The sequence below is a fragment of the Saimiri boliviensis genome, chromosome 15 (assembly GCF_048565385.1).
Source record: "Saimiri boliviensis isolate mSaiBol1 chromosome 15, mSaiBol1.pri, whole genome shotgun sequence".
Lineage (NCBI taxonomy): Eukaryota > Metazoa > Chordata > Mammalia > Primates > Cebidae > Saimiri > Saimiri boliviensis.
Window position 1 is genome coordinate 13,576,266 of NC_133463.1, and position 25,860 is coordinate 13,602,125.

The 25,860-nt window shown below is 43.3% G+C and overlaps 1 protein-coding gene across 6 annotated transcripts in view; it reads left to right on the forward strand.

The window, feature by feature from the left end:
* Nucleotides 1-2,793: 2,793 nt before the first annotated feature.
* CHD7 (chromodomain helicase DNA binding protein 7) overlaps nt 2,794-25,860 on the forward strand; it is a 180,371-nt gene continuing 157,304 nt past the window's right edge. For 4 of the 6 annotated variants that reach the window (XM_074386678.1, XM_039464560.2, XM_039464559.2 and 1 more), the window contains exon 1: nt 2,812-3,151. The gene's annotated coding sequence lies outside the window, so the exon portion shown is untranslated. Of the gene's footprint in view, nt 3,152-12,133; nt 23,902-25,860 lie in introns of those variants that run through there. The other 2 variants (XM_039464557.2, XM_003935521.4) reach the window with 2 other exon arrangements.

Sequence of the window (25,860 nt, forward strand, 5' to 3'; positions counted from 1 at the left end):
CATTCTGGGTGATTTTTCCAAACAGAGATATTTATTGTCTATGGAAATCAGCATTAAATCTGAGCTCTTAAAAGAGACTGTTTCTATTCATGTCCTAGGGCCTAGAAAACCTTTTTGTAGTACGTCATGTTTTCTTTGGTATTTTTCTCAATTGCTTTCGGCTTAGCCCACTCCATTCTTCAATGCCTTCCTTCGCAGGTCCTTAATACATTTCTGCTGCCCTCTGGCTACATGGGACTCAGGCCTGTCCTATTCCTCCAGGCTCAGACTCCAAAATTATCATTCTCTCTAATCACCAAATCCAAATTACCAGTCCACTAGACTGCAAACTCCACGAGGGCAGGACGTTTTGTCTGTTTTGTTCACTACCGTATCTCCAGCCCCTAGAACCAATCCTGGAAGGCACTCGAAGTTGAATGAATGGCTAAGTCTCTAAATTTGTTAAGTTTGGCTAGGTGTTGGGAGGAAAGCAACCCATTGAACCAATTTACACTCATCTGTGAAAGACCAGTAGTCCCTTATCTCACGCTAAGATATTTGCATACTTAAAGGGAAAGCTTGTGAATTCAAATTACTCTCATTGGGAAAACTTCAATAGTGAAGCAAATGGAGAAAAAACATTCTAGCCTAAAGGGGAGTTGGGGTGGGGGTTCGGAGGGGGTGGTGACAGCTTCGACTCTGGAAGGCCAGATCTGCCTGGGAGTTTGCCCCTGAGGGCTTCTACTTTTTAAGGCCCTTCAAGTTACACACCACTACATCTAAAAGCTTAGAGACTTCTTCATGGTGGCTCAGGGCAGTGATCAGGATAAGGAGAATATAAGTCAGAGAGAAGCTGCAGGACTGTTTTTACATCTGGCACTGGTATATTTCAAAAGTTGTTAACAAGTTAATTGTAATATTGTAATTTCACTATACATAGATGTTATGTTTCTTTCTCCTGTCAACTGCCTTAAAATAGATGCACATCTGATATGGAGCTCCAGCATATTGTAAAAGACAAGACAGTTTTTCTTAATGGCACATTATTTTAAAAATGTATTCTAATACAGTCAGGTACTAGTGATTTTTTTCTAGACATTGTGTCCTGTTTTTAACCACCTCCTGCCGCACCCCACATACCCCTAAAGCATCCTTCATATGCTTTCACTGGGAAATATAAACTTAATGGAAACGGTAGCCTAACCTCAGAATTGTGATTCTTGGTTTATGAAATGGGGTTTAAAACAGATGGAAGTTGATTTTAGTGTTTTCAACTTTTTAAATGTCAGAATTCTTTTTGTACTGTCTTCTGTCTTCTTTTTGATTATCTGTAAGTTCCTTAATCATTAAAACATTTATTTCTTTTATAACACAACTCAAATATGTGATGAAAAGCAAGCTACAAGCAGTTCATTTAACAAATCACAATATAATTAACATATTTGTAACATTATTACTAAAATCAGAAAATACATGTCTTAGTTATTAAGTCTAGGATATTCAGACTTATTGAATAGTTGTAGTAGTTACATAATGAGGTAGTTTTGATTAATCTTTTGTCCAAATAACAGTATTTTGATTACAGGATTAGCACTGCAGGTAGTGTAACCATCAAACAGTGAATGAGATTAGTATATTTTACATAGTTTTGCTATTTTCTCAGTTTATTTTGGAGTCCAGTAATAACCAGTCTGTATCTGCCATAGGACAATTTTTGGTTGATATGAGTTCCTTTCTTGATTTAAAAATAAGTGCAATCTTTAACCTACAAAATTATCTTAAAGTTTACAATTGATGGTTTAAATATTGTAATTGCTCCGTACTTTGCAGATAGAAGGTGCTTAATACATGTTTGTAGATCGATTTCCTAAAATAAAAATCAGCAAAAAAATTTTCTTTTCCTTCAGGTTTAATATTCATTTTGTATCGGGAAGAGAAATGGAGTAAGAAGCTCGGATTTTTAAGACTATGCAATCATGTACAAGTACCATGTTGGCCAAAGAATGAGTAAAACATTCTAGTCTCGACACGTTTAATAATGGGCACGCATCCTATTTCTTTGTTTCATAATCATTGCGCTCTCAGCCTTCTCTCTCTTTTTTGGTATGGTAAGAAATTCAACAAAATCAATGCCATCTAGTTAAACTTTTTGATTAAGTAGTGGATCCGGTGTCCTATCCAAGAAGATGTAGGAAAAGCGATATGGAGAAGCAGGCACGAACCCATCTGGAATGGAATGTGTCCATTGCAAATAATTTCATGTGGGAAAATAATTTCAAGTTGAAGGATAATTACTGCAGAGACGGCCAGACACCTCCGGCTGGCGACCGCGCAGCGTTGGAAACCCTTCGCCGCGGCCAGGAGGGTCACAGCCGGCGCGGAGCCCCGCTTCCTGCCCCGGGGTGGCGCACCCGGCTCCGGGAAGGTGCCGCGCGGGGAGACGTGGCAGCAGCTCCTGCAGCCCGCGCCCGGGCGCAGCGGCCGAGCGCTCCGAGCAGCCGGGCGAAGAAGGCTGCGCGGCAGCGGCGCACCGGCCGGCGGGGAGACCCGCCTGCAGCGCCGGCGCCCGCCCGGGGACGGGAAGTGCCGCCCGGCCCGCCCTTGCGGCCCGCGGCCCTGCAGCTCCGCGCCGCCCCTTTTCTCTTGGCCTCTCCCTCGGTCTCCGCCACCCCGGCCGAATTCTTGCATAAATTATGCCAGGCGCGCCTGACGTCAGGTGGCGGCGCGCGGGCGCGGGCGCGGCGCGGCCCGGAGGGAGCCGGTGGCGGGCGCGCGCGGCCCCGTGGCCTCGGGCGCGCGCGGCGTGTCGGACACGCGCAGGCGCTGGCGTGCTGGGGCCGCGGCGGCGGCGGCGGCGGCGGCGGCGGCATCGGCGGCATCGGCGGCGGCGGCGGCGGCGGCGCGGGGGTTGAGCCGTGGTGGTGTGGACGCGCTCGTGCTCGGGAACTATCGGATTAAACTTGAATCGAGTGAAATTACACAAAGGACCGCCGCGGAGGAGGCGGCCCGGGGACCCGGAGACCCTGAAACTCACCAGAGCCCCGTTCGCCCCCGGCCAACTCCGCGCCCGTGGATTCAGCCCCCTGGCCGCGGCTGCCGAGCCAACTCCGGAGCCCGCTCTGCGTTTTGTTTTCCCGTCGGCACAAGGCAGCGGAGGAGCCCGACCGACCCGGTGAGCGCGAGAGTTCGCCCGGCGCCCCCGGGAGGGGCGGCGGCGGCGGCGGCAGGAAATCGCTCTTGGCCGGGGCAGGGGCCGCGCCAGTAGTTGGGAGCGAGGAGTTGGGCGTGTGCGGGGCGAGGGGCGAGGGGCGAGGGGCGAGGGCGGGCGGGGGCCCGGGCCAGCGCAGGAGCGCAGCGCCGCCCGTGCGGTGTCGACGGCGTCGCCGCCCGCGGGGCCCGAACCTGCGCCCTGAGCGCCGCCCGACGCCCCAACTTTTGCCTGCGTCCGCGGGGCCGGCGGCGGCGGGGGCGCGCGGTGCGGCCGAGGGTCACTTCCTCGCATGTAAATGGCTTTTTGTTGTGCTGCCGGCGTGGGGGGGGTATGGGGGACAGGAGGGAGCGTGTCTGCGCGCGGGGGAGCGCGAGCGCGTTTCCTCCCGCCGGCGCCGAGCACGAGTTGCCGGCTCCATTCGAGAGAAAAAGGAAGGAGGAAAAGTTGGGCTCCAACTCAAGTGCGAGCGGGCGATGGGCGCGCGGGCGCGGGGCGGCTGAGCAGCGGCGGCGGCGGCTCGGGGACGGCGGCGACCCCCGCCTCCCGCCCCCGCCCCCAGCTCCGGACCGACCACGCCGCGCTCTCCGGGAGCGGCGGCCGCACCGGCGCGAACAAAGTGCGTCCCTCCCGGCACGGCGGCGCCAGCCCGCGCGGGGACCGCCACCGAGCGAGGTGGGTCGGCGGCGGGGAAAGTGCGCGGGGCGCCGCGTGGGGCGGGGGCAGCGCGAACACGCGGCGCGGGGGGCGTCCCGAGCCCAGCCTGTGCCGGTCGCGGGCGCGGAGTTGCGGGCCCTGAGTTGGGGGCTACTGGGGATCCCCAGCGGCTCCCAAGTGCGCGAGGAGGAGAAGAAAGGGAGCGGGGCCGGGACGAGCGCCGAGAGGCTCGGCGAGGAGGGGACCCCACCTTGCCGAGCTGGCCGGGCCGCCGGCGGCGGCGGCAGCTGCATAATAGCGACTTTAACCTCCCAAGGCAACTCGGCTCCCCCGCCCCCCAGCCCGCCGGGGGTCAGCGCCCGTGGGGGGGGGTCACCAGGTGGCCCCCGAGGTGGCCCGGGTGCGCTCTGCCCTCGCGGAGAGCAGCGGCTCCGAGTGTGAACGGCCGAGGTGGCTGGAGGCCAAGCGGTCAGCAAGGAGAGGAAAGGAGGGCGGTGGGGGACGCGTTGTTTGTTTGGTTCGCACTGGGGATTGGGCTTGCTGGGGGCGCGGGGCTCGGGCGGGGGCGCGGGCACCGCCTGGGCTGCTGTGCGGGGCGGGTGCGGCGGCGCGGGGCCGGCGCGGTCGCGGGTTGGGGGTGGTGGTTGGCGGCGGATCCCAGGCGGGGGTGGGGGCGCTGGTCGGGAGGCTCTGGGGAAGGAGCCGCCGGCCCCGAGCAGCCATCATTACCGAGCCGCCTTTCTCCGGATGGCTCTGCCTCGAGGAGCCCGGAGCCGTGGGAGCGCACCCCAAACTCCCGGCTGGCCGCCCGCTTTGTGAGCGCCCCCGTGGAGCGAGCGGCGCGGAGAGTGCTCCTGCTATGGGTCGGACTCTTTTCCTGGAGGTCACTTTTAGAGACTGTTCACGCCTTGGTTTTAAACTAGTTTTTTCCCCCCTCTTCTGAACAGACAATGGACAAAAGAAAAGTAGCAACCCACATGGAGAGAGTTTCCTTTTGAATTGCTAGAATTAGATACACTATCCAGCGCTCCACTTGCTAAGTATACTTTTTAGTTTCCCATTGTATATTATCTAGCAATCGATTTAAATAACTTATCTTAAAAAGTGTCTCTTTGGGGGGCTTAATTTCTGGAATACATTATGCATCTTAATTTATTTTGAAAGGATGATGTGAGGCCCTGATTTTTTTATTTTCTAAAAATTTTAATTTAAGCCGTCTTTGGATTGGGTGATACCTTTCTAGGGGATTGAGTGTTATTTCACCCCAATTCTCTCTTAGTAAGGGAGGGAGTACTTAGTATACGTGGTAATCAAAGAAGAAACAAAATACGTGTCTTTATTTCTTCACTGATCTTGTCTAACGATGACAAAAAATATCTTAGTGACTGTGACCTTAGCAGCATGGGTTCCTGATTTATCCCAGTTATAATTATGTTTAGATTGCAGTAATGTCTAGGTACTAGGTAATTCCTATTTCAGGAATAACTTGAGAAGTGATTTTACGAAGTTGATTCCTTCTCCCAGCCCCCAGAGTACATCTGTCGCGCAGTGTTTTTGTCTTGGTGTTGCACAACAGAAGCCCTCCAGTCTTTACCCTAAAATGGCAGCTTTCATTTGACTGGGGCCCATTCATTGACAATGATAATAAAGAGGCTGAAAGCTAGATGCTTGGAGCATGGAGTAGGACTTGGTTTGCCTAAGTAGGTGATAAGTAGGAGACATTTTATGTCTTCTAGTTTGCTCAGGAAAAGTTTATTTTCCCTGAAAAAAAATCTGTCTTGTAGAAAAAAGTTACAAAGTAAAATAATTTGGAAACGGGTAAGGGCTTGAGCAGGAAATTTTAGAAGCGAAAATTTATTTTGCCCGATAGTGGAAATAGGGCATTCTCTCTTTTTTGGTAATCTGCTGATAAAAGGACATAATAGATTTTTGTCAGGCTTGTAACAGGTGAATTTCCTCATCCTGGCACTCAATAATTGGGATTGTTTTCTAGCACTGTAGGTTTTATTCTCTTTATGTTTTCTAAGTTTTTCTCTTGTGCGAGTTACTAAATTAAACCACAATGAATCGTATCCTGGGTTTATGCTTTCGAGATTCAAAAGAGTTTTCAGATAAGAAATAAAGTATAATTTAAAAAGACTGGTATTTGAATTCTAAGTTGTAGTTATATTCATTTTCAGTGGCCTTATTTTTAAATTAGTTTTTGTTTAAAAATTACTTTCTCTTATATGTCTTAACACTGAAGGTAAAATAGAGAAATGATAGTGTTTCTTTAGGTGAAGGTTAAAAACCCAAATATTATTTTCCTCTTCCATGGAAAAAAATAACTTTTTTCCCAAGTTGAAAATATAGAAGTCAAATTTATAATGATGTATTCAGTAACTTAGTTTTAAAATAGTACTTTCATAGATACAACAGTATTTGGTCTAGTTTTTAATCAGTTCAACTTTTATAGGAACATTTTCAAAACTTTTAAAATAATGAGTCTTCTAGGTTAGCCTTACTTTTACTGAGTTAAAAATGAATACCATGAAGAATACTTTTATAATACAGTAATGTCAAGGAAATGTTACAGCTGTTTATTCATACAGATGAGAAGTCAATAACATGCTTGTGGTTTTTAAACAGGCAAAAATAACAGGAATATTTTCAGTTATGAGAGAATACACGGTAAATGCTTCCGTGTGCCTGCTGTGTAACCCATAAAAGCGATGTAAGTGCCAAGTTAGTGTAGCTCTTTTAAAACCTAAGATTACAGCATTTTATTCTCTGTGTTTGAAAAAGTTTGCTTGCCACACAGTCACCATGCCTTTAGTTAATTTTGATTCAGCAAACCCTGGCAAGCCTTCCATGGTTAAGACAATAAAACGTTTTTTTTCAACATTGTCTATTGAAAAGACAATAAAAGGCAGTACTTTCCCTCAGGGAGTTTACCGTCTAATAGGGGAGCATTCTATAGGTACACAAATACTCATATTTGACTTTTAAGATAAACTTATAAATAATAGCTATCTTTTATTCTTCACTAATAAATACAACCGTTTGGGTTTGATAGCAGACAACATAGTCCTCTCAGAAACATCTACTATAAATAATGGCATTCCAAGAATAAAAATGCTTAGTCAGGTCTGAGAAAATGGCTCTTAAAACTTCAACTTTTTAAGACAGTGATTCTTTTCCAGCCTTCAAATGATTTCTACATGTAAAAAGTAAGCACATAGTCACATAGCTAAATTCACCGAAAAAGGTGGAGAAATGATGTCAGGAGTATATTGGCTCTGTGTGACCCTTTCAGTTGTCTTGTTCATTCATGTGGACATATGTGTGTATCTTAAAAAAACCTATTCTTTTTATGCAATTGGAAATTCAGAATTTAGCATTTTTCTAAGCAGATTTCCAAAACCATTATAGTTTTATTAGTTCAGGAAATAAAATCTTCCCCTTTTTCTCTGGAAGACTTTACTATTTAGTCTTTAAAAAAATTATTGACATTCAAAGGTGACTGATATTAAAATATAAAAGAAATTGAGAATCAATAATCACTTGGTTTTTCTACAAAAATTACAGAGATGGAATGATTTATTTCAATTTGGGTATCACTTAGGTCATAGTGATGGCAGAAGTCCATGGGTGATTATGGTGTTTGTTAAGAGCTGGGAAGGCAGTTTAAAACACTATGACTGTGTGTCCATGTTTTTCTTTTATCAATATGTTAAAATGTTTAATTGAAATCACATCTATGTGACGAAAAGAAGAAATAGAAACAGGAAGTCATAATGATATTGTCAAATAAAAATTCATTTTATACTCATTAGAGAATCATTGGCTATTTAGAGTGTGAGGACCTTAGAGAGCTGGTTGAACTTTCTCATTTTACAGATTAAGAAACTAAAGCCCAGAGAGATTAATTAAATGAACTGCCTCTGACTGGCCACCCACTATTGCAGAGCTTATCTCGGGTACCGTTGTCTTCCTAGTGCCTAGCATGGTGCTGGTGCAGGAGGGGTGCTGGCCTTGTCTTTTTTGGCCCTGGAAGGGTACAGCTCTTGCTCATGTTCTGACTGAAAGGTACCTTCTGGCTTTAGAATCGTACAGCATAAGACAAGGTAACTCTTCACGGCATTCCTAAATTAGCAATAATTTGCTTCTACTCTTTCTGGAGGGTTTTGTTTTGTTTTGAACTATGATTATCCATTTAGAAAAATGTAGAAACAATTATTTCAGGATTTGATCACTGTTTTTACTTTAGATGCATGCATCATTCATCAACATCCCTAGATTACTGTTGCATTTTAACTAATGTTTGGTGACTGATTGCCAATGTGATTGTTTCTTTCAGAGAAGGATTTTTTTGGGGGGCTTCTGTTCTGCTTTTACTTTGAGAATTAGTAATGTCTTTTTAAAAGTAAAAAATAATGTAGATATTTATGAAGAAACATAACTTGGTAGTATAGGCTGGTTCACTCTCAGGCTTGTTTGCTTATGCTAATGTGGAATCTAAGGCACTTTTTAAAGTGACTCTTTGAGCTTTGCTTCCACTGTACGAGTCAGGATTGGCTTTCATGGCCACAGAATCTGGACTGTGATTAGTCTTCCTGTTTCATCTGTGTTTTTTAAAATTTTCTTATTGATTCAGCTGTTTGTTGGGTGCCTACTACCTGAAATGCAGTGCTATGAACTGGCAAAACAGTGGTGACATGAGAAGACCTGGTAAACTCACACAAATATAGAGGTACTGTAAGGGCATAGGTGTGATGCAGTGGGTGCCAGGAGGAGTGACAGCTTAGGATTTGGGGATTCCATCAACTGGGTGGAGTATTAACCCTTAGGAAGTGGCTTTAGCACTGCCACCCGAATGATGGTAGAAGAAGGGGTTGAGGGCATTTCAGGCATTGCCCCTCACCTGCAGGGAGGTTTTGTGTTTGAGGCACTCAAAGAGCTGCAAGACAAGACTCAAGAGGCAGGCAGTATCCAGCTTGGTCAGGGCTTCCAGGATCTCGAATTTGGAATTTTTGAAAAAAGCCGTAGGAACCACTGATGAGTGTTAAGCAGTGTTTGACATGAGCAGAGTTGTGTTTTGAAGAAGATTGAATTGGTGGGTGGAGAGAAAATAGGTTGTAGACAGTATCCTGCCTGCTTTTGTTGTGGCCTGTGGGATGGGGAAAACACCATGATCTGGATTCAGTTGGTGGTGTCCATGGGGATGGAGAGAAATGGACAGATTTGAGAGATATTTAACAGTTTCAGCGAATAGTACTTGGGGATAGCTGTGCTCTCAGGAGGGAGATCTCAGGGCATATAGGTTTCTAGTATGTTCCCTGCTTGGCTGGTTGGCTACTGATGCTGTTCACAGAGGGAGGGATCAGACTTGGCTCAGATTTGAGAAGGAAGATCATGAGTTCTTGTAGCATGTAATTGAGGCAGCTGATAATGGACCATGATACCATTGTTTTATCCTTTGCATTGCTCATGGCATTACCGAACTTAAAAAAATAACCCGCTAGCTTTAGCCAGAAGATACTAGCATATGGGGAGCCCGTCAAGGAATGTGGATGGGTTCAGTGAAATGGGAGAGGGGAGGGAAGCTTTACTTGCTGAGTACCTTGCCCTTTGCTTGTTATTTGCCTTATACATAGCACTTTGTAGGAGTTTGCTCATCCCAGGTTGAGAACAGAATCCTGTGGCGACCAGACCTTGCCGCATTTTGTTCTCCTCTATCTCCCCTTATGGAGGCTGCTTTCTGTTGGTAGTCACATATTAGGACAAAGTCTTTGGGTCCCACATGCTCTCAGGGAGGCTGCAGTTCTCCCTCAGAGAGAGTTGGATTTTAGGAGATGGTTATAGTCATACCGAGGCAAGGCAGCAGTGCATGTTTAAATAAATGTAGAGAAGAATACCAGTGTTGATCAGAACACTTACCTGGTTTTTGGTGGAGTATGTACAACCAGTTTAATAAGTAAATTACCTTCAAAGTTACTTTGTTTAATTATTACAAAAAGTAGATTGTACAGCACGGTTGCTGGTGGCAAATGAGCGATGCTGTTCCACCCAGAAAAGCTTCTGTATTGCTGACTTTAATGTTACATAAGATAAATTATGAAGATCTGGGACATTAATTTTGAAGCCTTTTTGAGGGAAGTATTTGTATTTTTGTGTTTGCCAGCTTATATGGATGATAGTGTTATCCTTTTTGTTTTAGATCAGATTTTGTTCTTGTAGGCATAAAGATACCCTTCCTGGGACTCAGTGTCTTTGATTAGGAGTCTGTTTCAAAGATACTTTTATTGTCATTGCGTGTTCCTCGTGGGCCTTCCTGGTGGCCAGTGTGACTCAGTCAAGTCCACTGGGTTCCTTCCTGTCTTGTGTTGGTTGTAGGGACATGCTCCATGTGAAAGGTTACCTTCACCTGCAGTATTTTTGAGTGATTATCTGAATAAGCTTGAATTCAGGAGAAGTAGTATTTCCACGTGTGGAATGGCAGGAAAACTTGGTGCGCTAACTTCAGCTCCAGATGGGCTTGTGCCGGCTACTCTGTGGCAACTTATATCTAATACTGTTTCTTCAACTTGCCAGATAAAAAAAAAAAAAAAAAAAAAAAAAAAAACCCTTGAAAATACATTCTGTCATTAGGCCTGACCAGCAGTGTATTCTTAGGGTGTTAGAAATCATTTCTGAGAGATGTAGACATTGAATGGAAGGGCACACGCAGGCTCCTGTGGATGTGGCTTTAATGGAGGAATAGAAGAGCTGCTTCTTTGGGGCCTGTCTTCTCTCCTGGCAGTGGCGGAGGAGGCAGCAGAGGTCATGTGGTGGATTTTTCACCATGTATTTCATCAGGATAAGGTTGGGCAAATAGCCACCTGCTGCTTAGCAGGGACTGCCTGCAACCTGTTTCCACACCCAGCCTTTGTGTAGCGAAAGGCATGGAATTAGACACATGTGTTAGTTTTGACACATCACCTTCTTTCCCTAGTATCCTCAATGTAAAACAGATTTCTACGCCATATTTTCAGTATGTCTAAAAAAGGGTACATGGTACCTTAGTAGTTAATTTTCCTTCTAGTTGTGCAGCAAGTTTGGGGAGCTACTTTAACTTTTTAGAATCCACTGTGTCCTCTTTTCATCCCTTTGAAAGAAACCACAAACATTTTATTTATTTATTCATTTTCTTTTGTTTTGTTTTGTTTTTGAGATGGGGATCTCACAGTATTGTCCAGGATGGATTCTAATTCCATAGCTCAAAGGCTCTTCCTGTCTCAGCCTCCCAAGTACCTGGGAATGCAGGCATGCACCACTGTGCCCTGCTACATAAACATTTTAGAATTCTGTTCTGTTGATATTCAAAACATAATGAACAAATGTGCATATTATTTCAACACACCTAAAAATAATTAAACATCTTTAACATAACACTAAGCAGGCAAATAGTGAGAAGTCCCTTGAAGAATCATGTGTGCCTTTAGTTTCCAAGGCGCAGTGCGTGCTAGTGTACTAAGTGAATAATAAAATCAATTTGAGCACAGAAATATGATTTAAAATAACGTCTCAGTTGGTGATGTATTTTGAAGTGTCTGAGCCTAGCAATTATTTATGGTTAGGACTGCAACTACATTGAAACTGTTAAATCTACATCCTTAAATAATTTTTTAAAAAACTCTCTTTTATAGTGTTTTATGTTCTTGTATACTTGGCCTTGTTGTGCTTGAAATTTTGTTTTCACCAATTGCAACTGAGCCGCTCTTGCAAGAAAAATCATGCATATGCATGTTGAGAATTTTAATATCTTGATTAACAGTATATCCCACCCTTAAGTGTGTGTTGGACTAATCAAGTAAAATAGTGCAGAAATAATAAAACTATATATATATATATATTTTTGAAACAGAGTCTTGCTCTGTTGCCAGGCTGAAGCGCAGTGGCGCAGTCTCGGCTCTCTGCAATCTCTGCTCCCAGGTTCAAGTGATACTTCCACCTCAGCCTCCCAAGTAGCTGGGACCACAGGCACGGGCCAAACACCTGGCTAATTTTTGTATTTCTAGTTGAGACGGGGTTTCACCATGTTGGCCAGGATGGTCTCGATCTCTTGACCTCGTGATCCACCTGCCTCGGCCTCCCAAAGTGCTGGGATTACAGGTGTGAGCCACCACGCCCGGCCATAAAAGAATATTAAACATAACAGTAATAGCCATAATGACTGGTTGTTACTGAGCATTGCCAGTTGCTTATTCAGTTGAGTGTTTTGTTTGTTTTGTTTTGTTCTGGTTTTTTTTTTTTTTTTTTTTTTTTTGAGACAGAATCTTACTCTGTCACCAGGCACCAGGCTGGAGTACAGTGGCACAATCTCGGCTCACTGCAACCTCTGCCTCCCAGGTTGAGGCAGTTCTCCTGCCTCCAGCTGAGTGTTTTTACAGATAATTTTATTTCCTCATCAGAGCAACTCTAGGTAGTAGGTTAGAATTATTATCCCCATTTTACAGATCAGGAGACTAAAAGAGCCAAGAAGCTAAATTACCCAGGGCCATACATTTCTAGCACATGGTGGAGGAGGAATTTGAATCCAGATGAGCTAGACTCCACAATCTGTATGCATGACCATCGTGCTGCTGTTGCCAGTTAGACCAGCGCTGGAGCTTGCATTGTTGCCGTCTTTATAAGTATATAAAGGTGTGTTAAAAATACCCGTGCCATGCTGTGATCCTGCCTATTGTTATGTCTTATCAGGTCGGGTTATTTCTGTCTGTGCTTCCTCTGTTGGCGCCTGCTGTAGTTGTGGGGCCATATGTCCCGGGATGCCTTCGTCTTTCGCACTTAAGGCCCTCCCTCTCACATGGAGATGAGGAGAAGAGTTGTTCTTGTGGAGGTTTCTTTCTCAGGTGGCTGAGAATTTGAGTTGTGATGTCAGACAGATCAGGGTGTGAATCATGAAAATGGAGATAATAATTCTCCCAACCTCCCAAGGTTATGGTGAAGATTAAGTGTGATACTCTGCCTAACACACTTGGTATAGCATATGGCATATATATTGATTAGTTACTATTTTTATTCGTTCAGTTTAATCATTGAACTTACCAAATCATATGTATTGATTTTACTTTTAGTTTAAAAAGTCCGTCAAACCATAATCCTACAGATGACTGGGCAAGGATGAGTGGCCCCAAATGGTGACTGGCTATACAGTTTTCATTTTTCTTCAGAAGTAGATGTGAAAAGTAATATCTTTATGTGTCTTTGTCCATCAGTGCAACCAGATGTTACTTGCCTAATTCTCTAGTTGATTATATGGAGGTGATTGAGATATCCCAGGTTCTAAAAGTGACAAATTTGAGGGAGCACTTCTTTCTCTCTAGTCGTGAAGATGTTCATCTGCTACCAGAGTTAGGGCTGTCTTTCTAGTGAACCAGTCACTACTTCTTTGTCCCAGATCTACGTTTCTCCAAACATGGTGGGTGATGTCATCCTAGATGATCAGTGGTGTGGGCATGTTTGATCAGCTCTGGGAATTGCAGTGTTCTGATTTAGATCAGAGGCCATGGGGTGTTCTCAAAATCTGTAGGAACTCCAGATTCTCAAATCTCAGAACCTTTGATTCCTCGGTTCCTTCCCTACAAGTTCTGTTTACCATGTAAAGAGAAGACAAGGTGGGATCTGAAACGGGAGTATCTTTGGGTTTGAGTCAGGGATGTGAGTAGCAACTAGAACATGAGAAGGTTTCTTAGGAAAGGGAAGGCTCTCGGGTAGCTTACTTAGAATTTCACTGCTATCCAGATTGGCGGGGAAATGGAAGAGATGGAGTATAGATAATTTTCATTTTATTCTATTCTATTTCTTCACTTGAAAATGACTTGAAATAACAAAATAAATAAGGCAAAATGTAAATAATTGATAAGTGTGGATTTGTGGGCGATCCCTGTACTATTCTAACTTTACTCCAAGTTTGCAATTGTATCAATACCAAAAGTTTAAAGGAACAGTGAGTGACTCCAAGGGGTTGATGTCAGTAGCTTACATTTGTGGAGCATAGAGTTTGTGTCAGTTAGTATTTTGCTGAACTATTTATGTGAACTGTTTTTGCTGAATCCTGAAGTAGGATTAGTCAAAATGCTGAGGTAGGAACAATAATTGCTATTTTACAGGCGAGGAGGTTGTTTAATAAATTTGTCTAAGATCATAGCTTTTAATGAGTAGTGCTGGGACTCAAAGCAGAACAGGCTGATTTAACAGCCTGTAGCATTAACTACTCTGCAGAAATTGCTTTGTATGGTCCCATCGAAATAACCTAGGTCTTAGAAGGATAGGAAGAAGAAACATCGTGATCTTACACACCTGCATTTTCTAGCACCAGCTCCTGGAGAAAAATCGAGAGGCTGAATGGTGTCTGTTAACAGATTATAGTCAGTGAGGCCTCTCTCCTCAGATGTTGTGTCTTATCAATGGCAGACACTTTCAACCCGAAAGACACATGCTCGTTAAAAGACGCGCTAGTGCTCCAACCCCGTTTTCATTTATCAGTCCAAGACGTAGCCAACAACAAAGTATTCAACTTATTACAGAATTGACTTCCTCAGAGTTTCTCTCAGTGTTTATCCAAGATGGATGGAATTCACTTAACATCTCTATCTCACTGCACAGGGCGAGAGTTGCCTTTGAAAGAACTCAGGATACTACTTGGGCTCTAGATCACAGCACTTGTTCCTCGTATTTGCATCAACTTGTGTGAATATGTAGCCTCTGTCAAATATTTGCAAACTGGGTCTGTGAACACACAGGACAACAGGCTGTTTTTCCACAGTCATACACTCAGTCGTATTCTCAAATAGGTATAGAGTTCAAATCTATAAATCAATAGCCCTATGTTACAGGGTGGGCGGATGTTCGTTTGCCAGAGGATTAAAAAAAAATCCCAAGTCTTATTACTGCTTTGTCCCACACAGTCTATGATGGTATATTTTTGGATTTTGTACGTGTTTATAGTTTTTTTCTTTTCACAATTGAATAAACTGTTGACTAGCTTGAATATGATAAGCCGCTACTCAAAATGTAAATTTTGCTATTTTTGGTGTACTTAATATTTTAATCTTTGTCTTAATTGTGTTAATTTTCAGAGCTGTGTTTATCACCAGATTTAATATGTTAGCTTTTCAGTGTTCCCATTCATTAAAAAAATAAAAATAAAAAACATCTGGCCTGGTGTATGAAACAAACCTGAAGTTTTCTAGGGAACTTTGTGGCTATTCTGGCGTGCCGAGAGCCATTCCATTTAGCTGCTGAGGGCCAGCAGGATAAGGACAGCTGTCTTATATTCTGTCAAATACATCAATAAGGACACAATTCAAGGACATAGATAATTTCCCCACACTATGGAGCACGCAGGTGGTGATACTGCTGTAGCTGAATTGCTGGCTGGCAGGCAGTGCCACCGCTGTAGTGCCAAAATTTTCATTTTCGTTGTTGTTTTACTGTCGTCTTGCTGTGGTGAAGAAAGGTGAATGGATGGGCTGTGGAAGTGGCACAAACACCCAGGCTGCACCTAGCAGACGGGTTGACAGTTGACGACTCCCTGTCATTTTCTGCAGCTCAGTATTTTCAGGACTCCAGGAGCTGCTCATGTCATTGGCATCATTTTCTTTTTCTTTTTTCGAGACAGAGTCTTGCTCTGTCACCAAGGCTGGACTGCGGTGGCACAATCTCAGCTCACTGCAACCCCCGACTCCCTGGTTCAAGTGATTCTCGTGCCTCAGCCTCCTGAGTAGCTGGGATTACAGTTGCATGGCACCATGCCCGACTAAATTTCGCCATGTTGGCCAGGGTGGTCTCAAACTCCTGACCTCAGGTGATCCGCCTGCCTCAGCCTCCCACAGTGCTGGGATTACAGGCATCCATGCCCCGCCGACATCATTCTTTATGGATCACTACCATAATACTATCAACAATAGTAGTGCCTTTGTTTGGCAAACCTGTAACTTGACTCTTTACTTCTTTATAAAACTGCTTCAGCCAGCTGTCGACCTAGTGAGTGATTTGACTTGTTTCACCTACTAATACTAGGTGAGAAGTAAGAAAAATGAGTCTTTGTATTCAAGGCATTGAAGCATTAATTCATACACAACTTACTTGTGCATCTTTTCCTCTCCTAATACTCTGCTTTGTGTAAGGAACCCCTGTCTTCCTTTTCTCACTGTTTTGAGACAGGCGTTTAGAAGATGCTTGTCCATCATCCCCCCAGGCAGAAAAAGTAAATAGTAGTGGCCACTTGAGTTGTGGGGCGAGGAGGGAATGGCAGTCTCTGAGCCTGGGCTCCTGCCTCTGTCCTCCAACTAATGTTCTTATCTACTCCTTTCTTCCACCTCACCAGGATTAAGAAGGTACGGATTTGTTTTGCAGAAATAATGCATCTGTTGGTTTTTAAGATTAGAATGGTGAGCTGGACCGAGGTAACTTTCTCATCTGTTTTTTCCAAGAAACCTGTAAAATGAGTCTGTTTTAGATTAAAGACCCTGTGGAATTGGTAAAAAGTTTATCTGGTGAGCTTAGAATGACTGAAAAAAATAGGTATGTTTTGGGAGTTAGAATTAACACAGTGACTTAGGGTGCTTGTTAAAAATTCAGATTCCTCAACTCCACACCAGATTTATTGAATTAAATCTTCCTGGGTCGTCTAGAATCTGAATTTTTATCAAGGCGCTTCTGATGTACTCTGAAGTTTAAGAAGCAATGTGGTTATATCAGTATGTTAGTTATGCAATGAACATACTTTGGAAATATGAAAAGTTTAGAAAATGGTAAGGAACATGCTTACCCATCATTTATATTGTAAGAATTGCGAAAATTCTTACAATGTATTTTGCAACATTGCAAGTAATGTTATTCTCTTACATGTAATTGAATGAATGTGGTTGCTGTTTGACACACCAATTACTGTAAAGGTGAAGACGGATGACTGATTAAGAGTTTGAAACCATAGTCTTTAAAGGTGGTGCTAAAAGGGTAGAGGATAGATTGCTTCATATTTATTTGTTAAATTTTGTTTTCATTTCTATCACTGAGTAATTAAAAGCTTATTTTGTGTATAGTTCTGGTTTACATGTAAGCTACAGTAACTATTTTGGGGCAACCATTTCAAGCCAGTGTTATTTCCAAGGGCATGTAATACATTTAAAGTGAGAATCATCTTAAAAGGTAATTTAGTGAGTGGGTTAGTGCTATCTTGGAGGACTTGTTAGCATAATTTCCTGTAAGACAGGATGCTTATATGGAAGGCATAAAGGAAGCACATAAGGCAGCTTTTTTTCCCCCAACCCTCCTTCTACCTTCCTCCCTTTTGGATAGAGCCCATACTGACCACCATCCTGGACCTTGGCAGAAGGCGTCATTAGGTTCCTGAGCTTTCCCTTTGATGAAGCCTCAGTTCCTTATTCCTTTTCTTCCTGCCCCCTAAATATATCCAGTTCTCAGGGGTTTGATCCAGACATCCTCTGGGTGGAGTTCAGGCCCACAGCAACCTCGTTTACGACCGACTCCGACATCTGTATTCCTGTTTCTCGTATCACCCCCAAACTCCTCTTTTTAATGTTCCCAACCTGTTTAAAACCGAAGTCATCATATGATAACTCCTCCTTTCTGCAGAAGCACAAAACAAAATTGTAGAAGTCCAAGTACAGTCCTTTGTCTTGAACGTAGGCTCTGCACTGCGAGTCTGCACTGGTGACGTCAGGTCCTGGAGGCTCAGTTGATGGCCTGCTCCAGACTCCATCTCTTCAGGGGATTCCACTTCCTGTGTCCTGGCCTCTTGGCATTCCTGTCCCCTCCACTATGTTGTGCCCTCCCAGACACCCCCTTGTCAGTCAGAGCGCAGTTGCAGGCCTGCTAGGGCATTATGGTCACTGTTAACTTGCATGAATGGGGAGAGTACAGCAAAGACCCATGTTAGGGGACTCTTCCCGTTCTTCCTTCCTGCTCCCCTGTGGAGCAAGTCCCTGTCTGTCTGGTGTGCCCTTCAGGCCTTGCCACCCCATTGTTCCTGCTGCTCGGACCTCGTTGGGGCACCTGCAGAGAGAGGGTCCCCCCTCCAGTTCCGCTTCCCTGGCAGGGCTTGTGGGGTGCCTTCCACAGGTGGGGTCTCTGTTGCTGCTGAGCCCAACAGTTTGGTGTCCAGGTTCCCTGTCTTGGGCAGGGCAATGTTGCCCTGTGCCTGTGGCCTGTCCTTCCCTGGCTGCTTCAGTGACAGAGGTGCTGGCCCCTGTTCTGCCCTCTCCCAGAGGGATTAGAATGTGGGTGAGAAGAGGAGAGGTGAGTTATTCTGGCCTCTTCAAACCCATTACCACATTTCTGGCATCTGATTGGAACACATTTTCCCATGGTAGCGTTATTATGGCTAGGCACTGGCAGCACACTGTGGGTTAGCCCAGTGCTTTTGTAGGTTAGCGGCACAATGTCAATATTACAATGTTATATCCGAGGGAAAGTGATTGACCTAGCAGCTCAAGGCCTTTTGGGGAGGAGCTGCTTGCTCCTGTGAGCCCCCCTGGGAATTGTCCTGTGGAGTGTCATGCCAGCACCATGGAACCATTTGGTGGCACCAGCATCGGAGCAGTCACCTCCCTTGCCAGCGGACCCTCGGGTGGGTTTCAGAAAACTGGGCTTATCCGAACTCATATAGGCGTGAACTTTTACATAAAGAACCGTGACCATGGCAATTCTAAGAAGGACTTTAATGAATGCAAAGGCATGGCCACTAAAGACAAGGAAAGAATTCAATAATGTTTTCAGATTTACATCTCTAAAGAGCAAATGGCAATTTCAGTGTGAGGCTTAACAAAACCTTTTTGGCTTTTAAAAATGTAGATGTGCCTGGTGAAAAGTGTTATTTTATTAACTCCTTTCCAAGATAAATAAGAACCATGGGCAGGCAGATCTTTAGGCCGTTGCTGCTAACTTATCGGTACAATTTAATGTTTGTGAAGGTGTGCAGATGTGAGACTATGGCTGTGCTAAGCTCTGTGGAGATACTAAAAATGCTACTCCTAGCTGAGTAGGGCAGATTAACACACTTATGACCCTTTGGAACAGGACGGTACAGTCTGTAATTCAGTGCTAAGAAGATGTGATGTGGTGTAGTCATTGTATAGTGGAGAAAGAAATGAGGAAGCGGGACTTGCCCTCTCCTTTAATAAGTTAGAGGAACTGAGTGATAATGTGAGTAAAATCATGGAGAGGCTGATCACCAAGGGTCCTGGCAGGGAGCAGGTGGCCAGCGCAGAACAGCCTGCAAGGACCAAGGCAGGAGCCCTTTGTTCCTGGTGTTCTCCTGGGAGGGCAGCTTTGCAGGACTGTGGCCCCTAGGGAGAGCAACACAGCCACAGCCAATGCCTGTTCCCCTCCCCGCCTCAACCTTCAGTTGAAGGGCCAGTCTCCTGGGACTCAGGGAAGATCACTTAGCCTGCCCTGAGGAGAGGGGCAGCAGGTTGGATAGATAGGGAGAGGCTGGGCAGTGGTGAAATTGGAAGCTTCAACTGAGTGAGATCCTGACTTACATTACGTGATGGAAATGGAGTTGAAAGGTTAGTTTGGCAACATGTGATGGATTGCAGTGGAAGAGAGACTAGAGGCAAAAAGTCAGAAGCTGTTGAAATAGTCCAACCAGGAGGTGGTAGAGCTTTGGCTAGGCAGGGAAAATGGACTGAGAGAGGAAAACACACAGCCATGGACACTCATGGTGTAGGGAACAGGGACAAGGAGCTGCCCCACAAGGCCTGGCATGGAGTGGGGAATGGCTTAGAAAGTCTCCTTTCGAGAGAAGTAAGGTGGACGTTTGGAACTTAGATTTGATCCATAATAGAAAACATTTGAGGAGGGAGAGATGTCTAAAAAGATCACTTGAGAATGGTTCAGAAATAATGTTACTCCACTGATAAAGGTGTGCAAGTTACAGGAAAATAGATATCAAATATTTGAAAACAAGTTTTAAAATAAAGTTCTGATAAAAATGATCTTGGAACTGTTTCACATATAATTTGACATTGCTTTTATAAATATTCTTATAACATTGGGTAAAGTCAGAATAATATGACAGAATTTGATACTAGTATTATGCTTTCAGAACCAAAATAGCACAATGATAATAGCAAAGAGGGCTGCGGAAATGCAGGTACTAGACAAGGAAGTTGGTCAATTTAGCACACTTGACCTTTCTTTTGGATGTGTGTATTGTAGCATGGGGAAGCATTGTCTCATGTTTTATGCGTTAACTAATACTTGTGTATGGGTCTATTAAAAAGGCACATCAACATAGTCTGTGAGAGAATACAACAGAAATGATTGCAGTCTGAAAGAAAAGTAGTAAAGGATGTAAGTAGGTAATGTATAGAAAAAATTGTCAATAAACACAAAAACTTCCAAATGATGGAATAGTTTAAAAATGCAAATTAAATTAAAATGAGATACTTCTCCCCCTTATTAAATCAGCCAAGATTTACAAATATTCTTTATGCTGCTAGAATATAGTGAGACCTGCACACTCAGTGTCACCTTAAGTTTCTTTTATGTTTTTTTTTTGAGACAGAGTCTTGCTCTGTCGCCCGGCTTTGAATGCACTGGTGCAATCTGGGCTCACTGCAATCTCCGCCTCCCAGGTTCAGGTGATTCTCCTGCCTCAGACTCTCGAGTAGCTGGGACTATAGGCGTGTGCCACCGCACCCAGCTAATTTTTGTTTTTTTTTGTTTTTTTTTTTTTTTTAGTAGAGTTGGGGTTTCAGCATGTTGGCCAGGCTGGTCTTGAACTCCTGACCTCATGATCTGCCTGCCTTGGCCTCCCAAAGTGTTGGGATTACAGGCATCAGCCACTTTGCCCAGCCTGAAGTTTTATAAGTATAAACTACTTTTTTTTTTTTTTTTTGTAAAGAAAGTAGAGACTGTATGTATAAATATCTTTACAAATGGCCATTCCTGTTGTATCAGTCATCTATCCCAAGGAAAAATCTAAAATCCAGTCAACTGTTATAAGCCACAGCATTTCTTTCTGACATTGAAAAATTGAGACTGGTTAAATTTATGCTATAGTCATGTTAGAATATCATGCAGGCACTATAAATCACGTTTCTAAAAAATATGAAGCTTAACATGGAGTATAAAACGTATTAAGTATATCATGGTTAATATTATTTTATACAAATTAAATTTTTACTTTTCAATATTTAAAAGTATTTCTATGACTAGGTGTCTACAAGAATATAAACTAAATTATAAACGTAAGACTAGGGGAAATACATTAATTTAAAAAATTATTAGTTTCAGGGATTGGCAGTTTCACTTAGTTAAAAACCGTGATTTCACAGTTAAACAGATCTGGTTTGAATCTGCCTGACCACTTAACTAACTGTGTGACCTTCAACAATGACTTATTAGCTCTGTATGACTTACTAGCTTCTTGACCACAGGCACATTACTTAATTGATCTAAGACTCAGTTTGTTCACCTGTGACGTGGGAGCAGTAACAGTATTTCTTAGTTCACACACTTATGTGGATTAACGCAATAGTACATCTAAAATGCTTATTGCATCATTAGCACACAACTAGTGTTAATTATTTGGATTGCACGTAGTTCTTACTTCAGTCTTTCTACTTTCAAATATTCTAAATTTTATACTGTAAGGATTGTAAAACCGAAGAAACTCTCTGGTGTTTTATGTGGAAGGAAGGACTCTGACAGTTTTTCAGTAATTTTGTATAGACAGGGAAATTGTTTTTAGGTAATTTTAAACAATGATATATCTGAAACAATACTTTCAAATTTTGTGTCAGGTTTCTTTTTTTCTTTTTATTTTCTAGATTGCTTGGCAGTTTTGGCCTTTCTTTTTTTTATTATCTCAAATTTTGTTTTGCAGTAAGTGAAGTTTAATAGGAACCTTCCCCACTTCTTTTTTAATTTTCTGAAATCAAGGAACACAAGAATCATTTTTAAAAATTTTCTGTAGGTGAGATCTGAATTTGATTAATATTAACTGTACATTTAGCACTCACATTTCAGACCTATTTAGTGCTAGCTTCTGTACATCTCACCTAATTGTTTAAATATGTGAGCATGATTTTGATATTTGGGAGGTGGAGGAGAAGCCTCTTGAGACTTTTGAGCTGGAGTTAAAAGACTTATTGTGTCTTGGAGTGAGTTGGTGTAGGTTAATAGGAAGACTTTAACATCTGGTGCTCTTTCACCGTGGAATTGTATCTTTCTCATAGAAGCATCACATTTGAGCTGCAGATAGCCTGGAAAAATTTCAGGCTGTGTTTTCTTCACAGGAAGGCAGTAGCTCTGTACTTAAACTAAAATAGCTTCAAAGTTTTTGTCTCCTTGAAGTTATGTTACCTTTAATTTACTCTCTAACATTATTATATCTTGTATAGCAAACAGAGGAAGGTAAGAAAAGTAAAAACAGAGACGAATTGTTAACATGATCCCCAAAATTATCATTATCAATAAAGGATTGTTGGTTACATAAGACTTGAAAACCATAGAATCCAGAATGTATGCAACTATTTTTTGTTGCTGTATTGCATTAAATTTAAGATGGTGTCAGTTGTAAGATGTGTTCTATTTCTGATGCATTGAAATACCAAAAAAAGGTTGTAGAATTGATGAAATCTAGTAAATAGTTAAAAAACAAAAACAAAAACCTCAGTTTGCAATCACTTGTATTTTTCAGTTTGGTGTATGGAACAAAAAGGAAACTCATCTGAATGCACCTGAAGTTGTAACTTAAACCTCTAATCTTTAGCAGAAAGATGCCCCACCTGTGTACGACACTTTAATCACACGTGGTGCCACCTCTGATCTTGCTCCTTACGTTGTGCACAGCACACAGAGTACCACATAGATGCACTCATGAGTCAGGTGTTTGAACATGACCCTGCTCAGCTACTGGACCAAATGTTACCAGTGGTCAACTTTTTATAGTGTTAATCTGCCAGACTGCTGTCAACACACTGGGTATCGTAAAACAGTGTCGCCAAGACTGTTCCACAGGAGTGATGCCCAAACTCTGTTAAAACTCACAGTAAAACAAGAAATGTACTGCTAACCACTTACAGCCTGACTTGACAGTAATCAAGCATTTGGGGATAGATTCTAAACTTCACTAGGCCAGTGCTTACCTTGTACATAAGCAAAAGTAGGAGAATGAATGGTTCCTGTTTGTCAGAAGTTTAAAATCAAATTACTCAGTAATACAAAGCAGGGAAAGACCCCCTTTACCTTTTTGTATTGAGGATAATTTGAGAGGATTTTTGTGTCAGTTAGGGTGAGGCCAATAAGGAAGAATATAGGGTAGGTGGACTAATTAGGATGATGTCAGAGAGTCCTCCCCCACCAGCCATAGGAAAGAATAATTTCACATAAAATGATAGCAACTTAAAGATTTCTCAAATATAAAATTAGAGGCTGGAGGAGGTAATACGGCATAAAGGTTAGAGGCAAGGGCTCTGGAGTTAAGACCACCTGGGTTCAAAGCTTAGTTGCAGTACTCTCTGCCTTTGGGGTCTTGGGCAGATAACCTGTGCCTGTTTTCTTGCTTATAAATAAGGTTGCTGATAGTCCCTCCCTCAATGCCTGGCATATTTTATACCAAACATTCATTGAATTGAACTATAGTTGATGTTGTTATGGCTGGCTTCCTTTCTTAGTAAAGAGAACGTGGAAGTGAGAGGTGTAAAGATTTACAGAGCCTTGGTGTCTAGTAGTATGTCTTGCCTTGTCTTTGCTCTCTCGTCTTGTCTCATCTCGTCTCGTCTCTTCTTTTCTTTTTGGGCAGGATCTTGGCCTGTCACCCAGGCTGGAGTGCAGTGCCACGGTCACAGCTCACTGCAACCTCTGCCTCCTGGGCTCAAGTCATCCTCCCACCTCAACCTCTGGAGTAGCTGAGACTACAGGCACACACCACCATGCCTGACAAATTTGTATGTTTGGAGAGATTGGGTTTCACCATGTTACCCAAGCTGGTCTCAAACTCCTAGGCTCTAGCGTGGGCCACTGCTCCTGGCTAACTGTGGAGTTTTCAAATAAACATGGTAGGTAACACATTTCTTGGTATTGTAGTGAATAGTATGCAACTTGAGAGCAATTAGATGTTAGCATATTTAAAAGAAAAGATTGTGAAAGTATGATTGTGGCAACTACCTATAGAACATTTTGCTGGTGGTATCTTGGTCAGAGTTTTCTAGATTTCCCCATGTGTCATGTGGTTAAATATGGAGTGGTTTGAACATGGCAGTGTGGATTTAAGATATAATGAAGTGTAGGAGCTGTGCTTTGTATGAGATGGCAAGGGCATATCTATTTTATTCCATAGATTTGTCTTAGATGATATAACCCAGTATCTTAATGTCACCAACAAATTATGTGACCATCCAGAAGAACTGAAATGATTTCAAACATTGGTAATTTAGCTGTTTGGTTTCTTTCTTTCTTTCTTTTTTTTTTTTTTTTTTTTTTTTTTGAGATGGAGTTTCACTCTTGTTACCCAGGCTGGAGTGCAGTGGCATGATCTCGGCTCACTGCAGCCTCCGCCTCCTGGGTTCAAGCAATTCTCCTGCCTCAGCCTCCTGGGTAGCTGGGACTACAGGCGCGCACCACCATGCCCAGCTAATTTTTGTATTTTTAGTAGAGATGGGGTTTCACCATGTTGACCAGGATGGGCTCGATTTCTTGACCTTGTGATACCTGCCTCAGCCTCCCAAAGTGCTGGGATTATAGGTGTGAGCCACTGTGCCTGGCCAGCTGTTTGGTTTCTAATCAATTAAAGGGAGCCAGGGTGATGTGATAGGTCCTATTTTATTGCATTTCACTTAAAAATTTTTTTTTTTTTTTTAAACTGGAGTAGGCTGTTTTGGAGCCAGCTCAGTGTCTGTCCCATTGCTATGGAATATACTATAGCTCCTCTATTTCCTTCCCTAGAGCTTCTCACTATTGTTGGATGAGGTGGGAGAGGCCATAGAAAATTAGAATAAGAAATAGGGCGCCGGGAGCGGTGGCTCAAGCCTGTAATCCCAGCACTTTGGGAGGCCGAGGCGGGCGGATCACAAGGTCAAGAGGTCGAGACCATCCTGGTCAATATGTTGAAACCCCGTCTCTACTAAAAATACAAAACATTAGCTGGGCATGGTGGCGCGTGCCTGTAATCCCAGCTACTCAGGAGGCTGAGGCAGGAGAATTGCCTGAACCTGGGAGACGGAGGTTGCGGTGAGCCGAGACCGCGCCATTGCACTCCAGCCTGGGTAACAAGAGTGAAACTCCGTCTCAAAAAAAAAAAAAAAATAATAATAATAAAAAAAAAAAAAGAAAAAAGAAATAGGGCAAGACCTTAAGGAGGTTCTAGTCCATCTCCGTTTCTACCCCATGCTCCCTGCCTTCATGTGTCATCCTTCACATTCTGCTCTCAGCTGCATAATGGGTTAGATGGGATTCTTTTTTCTTGTTGGTTGTTGTTTGATAACTTGAGATTGTTCTTTTTTTCTTTGAGATGGAGTTTTGCTCTTGTTGCCCAGGTTGGAGTGCAGTGGTGCAATCCTGGCTCTTTGCAACCTCCATCTCCCAGGTTCAAGCAATTCTTCTGCCTCTGCCTCCTGAGTAGCTGGGATTACAGGCACCCATTACCACCCCTGGCTAATTTTGTATTTTCAGTAGAGATGAGGTTTCTCCATGTTGGTCAGGATGGTCTCGAACTTCCCACCTTAGGTAATCCACCCACCTTGGCCTCCCAAAGTGCTGGGATTACAGGCATGGACCACCATGCCTGCCAATTTGAGATTATTTCTCTTGAAACGTTTTAAATTCCAAACAGCCAAATTTTAGATCATCATTATGAATGAAACTAAATACTAAGTTAGTACTTGGTGATTGCTTACCTTAGTCTCTTTTTAACCATATTGGCAGTTTTTCAGCTTCACAAAATGTGTCTTGGACATTTCTAGAAGCTTACCATGTTAGAGTCATAAGAACTGAGGTCTCATATGTATCTCAGTCTGAAC